The sequence below is a fragment of the Staurois parvus genome, unplaced genomic scaffold (assembly GCF_062004578.1).
Source record: "Staurois parvus isolate SC_StPar_1 unplaced genomic scaffold, SC_StPar_1.0 ptg000827l, whole genome shotgun sequence".
In the NCBI taxonomy this organism is placed as follows: Eukaryota; Metazoa; Chordata; class Amphibia; order Anura; family Ranidae; genus Staurois; species Staurois parvus.
This window is the reverse complement of record NW_028318623.1, coordinates 484,831-490,975: the sequence shown is the minus strand read 5'-3', so window position 1 is coordinate 490,975 and position 6,145 is coordinate 484,831.

Sequence of the window (6,145 nt, the reverse complement as noted above, 5' to 3'; positions counted from 1 at the left end):
AAAGTCTGCACCCACTTAGTTCCTAATTTTGTGTATTACCCCTTTAGCATCAATGACAGTGCACGTGCTTTTGTAATGGTTGTCAGAGTTGTGACAATCGCGGTGTCAGACCCCAGCCCTTCTCACCAACTTGTGACCAAAGGACTAGCCAATCTAAAACCGCGCTGTCACGTGCGTAAAAATGCCACGCTCAGCTGCACCCTGCACAAAGATTTTCCAGCTAATGGACCACAATCTATGTACCTGCAGCCTGAGAGCGATTGTTACTGGGTCAGGTTAATTACACAATCCTTTACACTGCCACCACCTTTTTTTTTTTTTTTTTTTTTTTTTTTTTTTTTGTAGAGAAAAGGAGGAAACTCGCCAATATTAGCAATAACACTGATGTTTGAATAATTGTATACACACTGTCACTGCAGGCAGAGGTATATAGAGGTTTAAAAACATACAGTAGCGCTCTTCCGAGACAGGGATTCTTAGTTTGCATTAAAGAGCTTCAGAAACAGTTCAACACTTTTCAGATAATAGGATTTATAACTAAAATTGTGCAATAAAAATATTTACAGAAAGATGTAGCGCGCGCACACACGATAACAAAAGTTTAGAGAGGTAGAATACTTTCGGTCAGCCTTGGCTTAAGCAGATCAAGTTTCCTGAACAAAAGGGAGATCTCTTCAACTTAACTTCTCCAAGCATAACAGCCTTTTTTTAGGAACTCAGCAGGGTGTCTCCTTAAAGCAGAGAAACAATCGCCTCATTTGGGGAGGAGTGTTGTAAGCGGGGAACTCAGGCTATGACCAAATCCCTCCCAAGTTACACCATGGTCAATAACCTTCTCTAGGGACATGTAGCAGCCTAGCCACTAGTAGATTAATATGCAGAACAATATTCTGAACGTCCAGACATGAAATATGGCATATTTCACTATTCCATTTAGATCTATATGGCTTTCTGCTCTCCTGTAGACTTCCACTAGGGGTGTAAGATATCGGACGACTCGCATTAAACTGAGCTATCCGAATAGATACTTGCTTATCTGATAATTATTTCCTATTTTAAGATATGAAATTATATGGGAAAGTGGGTTTTAAATGTGATGTCTGTTTTACGGCTATCTTGGAATGCGTTTTGAAGTCCAGTGAAGGACTGGTTTATGGCTTTACGATTATCTCAGATTGAGAAGCTAACAGACACCCGGGCATCAGCTAATTTGGGATTTATAACCATGATGCTGTGCCTGTGCACTTCTGAACCCAGCACACATGGACCACGTGTTGCTCAACAGAGAGGGAGGGGGGAGCTAATTTGGAGTAGAAATGATACAAGATAGAGGGTCTTTGGCAAAATGGAGGTTCGCATCCATCTCTGTACGTACAATTGCTACAGGAGGCCCTCCAAATTCTTCCAGATTGTCTAGCTTGCCCATTCCTCTTGGCAAAATGACTCCAGTTCATGCAAAGTCTTCGGTTGTCTTTCCTGACCACATGCTGATTGCAGCTCCTCAGACCGAAGGGATCTCCACAGCAACACGAGAGGGTGCCAATCTGGGTGTAGCATACAAATACTAGTTTATAAGCATACAAGTGGTAACTCCTAGATTGTAAGCGCGAAAGAGCAGGGCTCTCGATCCCCTCATGTTTTGCATTGTATTGGTATTGTTCTGTCACATGTTCTGTCCCCCTTTGTAATGTACAGCGCTGAGCAAACTATCGGTGCTTTATAAATACTGTATAATAATAACTCCCATTTGGGCAGTATACATGCGAATATCACTCCTATGGCTGCTGTTACCACTGGATCTAGGAGTATGGCAGGGGATGTGGCTAATGTGACTTCATACTCTGACTTCTGCTAATGTCTTGGATTCCTTTGGTGTGAATCTGAGGTCAAGTTCAGGCAGCAATAAAATTGTTACCTGGACTATGCTTGCTGCCTGAGCTGACCTCAGATTGTTACCTGGACTAAGCTTGCTTGCTACCTGAACTGACCTTGAACAGCTCCAGGATTGTGCTACCAGCTGCTGTCTACTGCCTAATCAGCCTAGACTATTTTTGAGAGAGGAGCTGGGTGGCTCCAAAATTAGCCATGCCCCATTTTTTTTTCTGGTGCTGACCTCACTTCCAGCTGGAGCACTTTGTGTTCCACAACTGGCTGATTCCTACATGCAGATCTCCCCAGCAGCTCCTTGTTCCTGATTGATTGGTGATCTCCCAGGGTGCCCTGCCATACTCCTGGATCTGGTGGTACCACAGCGACCATATGAGTGATATGTGCATGTATCTTGCCCAAATGTGAGTTGCTGCTTGCATGGTGTATTTACAGTCATGGCCGAAATTGTTGGCACCCTTGATATTTTTCCTGAAAATCAAGTATTTCACACAAAAAAGGTATTGCATTAACACATGTTTTGCTATACACATGTTTATTCCCTTTGTATGTATTGGAACAAATATAAAACAGAGGCAGAAAAGCAAATATGACATAATGTCACACAAAACCCCAAAAATGGGCTGGACAAAAGTATTGGCACCCTTAACTTAATATTTGGTTGCACACCCTTTGGAAAACATAACTGAAATCAGTCGCTTCCTATAACCATCAATAAGCTTCTGACACCTCTCACCCGGAATTTTGGACCACTCTTCCTTTGCAAACAGCTCCAGGTCTCTCTTATTGGAAGGACACCTTTTCCCAACAGCAATTTTAAGATCTCTCCACAGGTTTTCAATGGGATTTAGATCTGGGCTCATTGCTGGCCACTTCAGAACTCTCCAGCGCTTCTTTGCCATCCATTTCTGAGTGCTTTTTGACGTATGTTTGGGGTCATTGTCCTGCTGGAAGACCCAGGATCTTGGACGCAAACCCAGCTTTCTGACACTGGGCCCTACAGTGCGACCCAAAATCCTTTGGTAATCCTCAGATTTCATGATGCCTTGCACACAGTCAAGGCACCCAGTGCCAGAGGCAGCAAAACAACCCCAAAACATCATTGAACCTCCACCATATTTTACCGTAGGTACTGTGTTTTGTTCTTTGTAGGCCTCATTCCGTTTTCGGTAAACAGTAGAATGATGTGCTTTACCGAAAAGCTCTATCTTGGTCTCATCTGTCCACAAGACGTTTTCCCAGAAGGCTTTTGGCTTACTCAAGTACATTTTGGCAAACTGTAGTCTTGCTTTTTTATGTCTCTGTGTCAGCAGTGGGGTCCTCCTGGGTCTCCTGCCATAGCGTTTCATTTCATTTAAATGTCGACGGATAGTTCGCGCTGACACTGATGCTCCCTGAGCCTGCAGGACAGCTTGAATGTCTTTGGAACATGTTTGGGGCTGCTTATCCACCATCCGGACTATTCTGCGTTGCAATCTTTCATCAATTTTCCTCATCCGTCCACGACCAGGGAGATTAGCTACAGTGCCATGGGTTGCAAACTTCTTGATAATGTTGCGCACTGTGGACAAAGGCAAATCTAGTTCTCTGGAGATGGACTTGTAACCTTGAGATTGTTGATATTTTGCCACAATTTTGGTTCTCAGGTCCTCAGACAGTTCTCGTCTCCTCTTTCTGTTGTCCATGCTTAGTGTGGCACAGACAGACACACAATGCAAAGGTTAAGTGAACGTCTCTCCTTTTTATCTGCTTTCAGGTGTGATTTCTATATTGCCCACACCTGTTACTTGCCCCAGGTGAGTTTACAGGAGCATCACATGCTTGTAACATTCTTATTTATCCGCAGTTGTGAAAGGGTGCCAATACTTTTGTCCAGCCCATTTTTGGAGGTTTGTGTGACATTATGTCGAATTTGCTTTCTTTCCTCCCTTTTTTTGTTTTGTCCCAATACACACAAAGGGAATAAACATGTGTATAGCAAAACATGTGTTAATGCAATACGTTTCGTGAGAAATACATGATTTCCTGGAGAAATATCAAGGGTGCCAACAATTTCGGCCATGACTGTATATGCTATACTCAGATTGGCTCCCTCTTGCTTGTGTTCAATGAACAAATGCATCTGAAACTAAAATCTCCAGAGTGCACATGTCTAAATCTTTTTGAATGAAGGACTGTGTCTCCTGGGATGTGGCGTGCATTGTGTGCATCATTCAAGTAAGCGAGTAATGGGGGCGCACTGGAATTGCGGTTTTTTTTTTAACTGCCTGACTGCCCTATAGCAGAAATACTACAGGGCGACACGGATGCACAAAACCACGTGTGTGTGTATACGTGATTTTGCATGTTCCGTTAGGGGGCACGTGCGCTGCCAATCACCGGGTCCTGGCCAGTGATTACCGAGCATCTCTGGGGAGGACTACTGGTTTTTGTTTACTAACAGTTCTCCCCGTCAGCTCAGGCTCATTGCCTTTGGGTGGCTGTGCACAGCCATCCTGAGCAGGGTGAATACAGTGAAGCACACTGACATGGCCCCTAGTAAAACACTCCCTGCACACAGTTAACCCTTTGATCGCCCATCTTAATCACTTCCTGCCCAGTGCCATTAGTAGTGTCAGTGCTTTTATTTATTTTAGCACTGATCCCTGTATTGGTGTCATTGACCCCTGGTGTCAGAATGTCTGCCGTAGTCCCGCTGATTGCTGCCATTGCTAGTAAAAAAGAAAAACAATTCCAGTATCCCGCCATTTGTAAATGCTATAACTTTCACATAAACCAATTAATTTACACGTATTGGGATTTTTTTATAGCAAAGACATGTAGCGGAATACATTTTGGCCTAAATGTAAAAAAAATTTCAGGGTGTTTTTTTTTTTTTTATTTTTTTTTAATAGCACAGGTGATCAAATACCACCAAAAAGCCCCATTCATGGGGGGGGCAAAAAGATGTAAATTTCATTTGGGTGCAGCGTTACTTTAACTGATTACAGTCATGCAACGGTGCCGTAATGCAAAAAAATGGCCTGGTTTAGGAAGGACTGGGGGAGGGGTAAATCCTTAGGAGGGCAAGTGGTTAGGTAACTGCTATTCATGTAGCAAACCCCCAGTGCTATTAATGTAAAAAGCCCATAAAAATTAGAAATGATGGCTTTGAAAAAACAGCTGACCTTTCACGACCCCTTGGGTGTAAGGCAGGTCAAAAATTATGCTTCCCCCCCCTGCAACCTCTGGTTTCAGGAGAGGAAATCCCCATCAAAAGTGTTGATAGGGGAATCCCTCCCCCAGAGCTTTTGTGGTTTCTCCTGGGAGAACCCAATGATTACTGCTAGTGGCTAAAGCTGCAGGTGCTAATCCAATGCTAAAACTGCAACAGGCTGGTTGTACTTAGATTGACTTGGGTACAGCCAGGGGCGAACTGTCAACTTATGGGGCCCCTGTATCCTTGCCCACACTCAAACCACACCCAAAAAAGCCTATGAAAGGTACTAGGGGCATCTCAGGGCGGCCCCCTACTGACCCTGGGCTCTGAAAGGTCAGTTCACCCCTGGGTACAGCCCATGCTGAACCAGCCGAGATTTGACCGCAGTCTGTCTGGTTCCGACGTTAATGAGCACGCTCCATGCGAAAGACCCTCAAATGGAGCTAGAATAGGACCCCTGTCCACAGAGGGCCACCCAACAATTCCTTTGCCTTTCAATGTCCAGTCATCCATTTTTTCTAGGGAGAACCATCCTTTTTTTTTTTAAATCCATTTTTGTCCATTTCCCATCCGCTTACATCTGTTTTTGTCAGTTTTGAGAAAAAAAAAAAAAAACTTTGACTTTGCTATTAACCATTTCAATACCGTGCAATTTTACCCCCTTCCTGCCCAGGCCATTTTTCACATTTCAGCGCTCTCACACTTTGACAATTGCGCGGTCATACAACATTGTACCCAAACTAAAATGTTATTTTCTTCAGACAACTAGAGCTTTCTTTTGGTGGTATTTAATCACCGCTGGGGTTTTTATTTTTTGCTAAATTAACAAAAAAAGACCAAAAATTTTGAAAAAAAACCCACGTTTTTCTTTGTTTCTGTTATAAAAGTTTACAAATAAATAATTGTTCTTCATAAATTTAGGCCGAGATGTATTCTGCTACATGTCTTTGGTGAAAATAACCCAAATTAGGATGTATTATTTAGTCTGTAGGAAAGTTATAGAGTTCACAAACTATGGTATAGATCTGAATATTGATCAATCCTGAAGTACTGACAGCC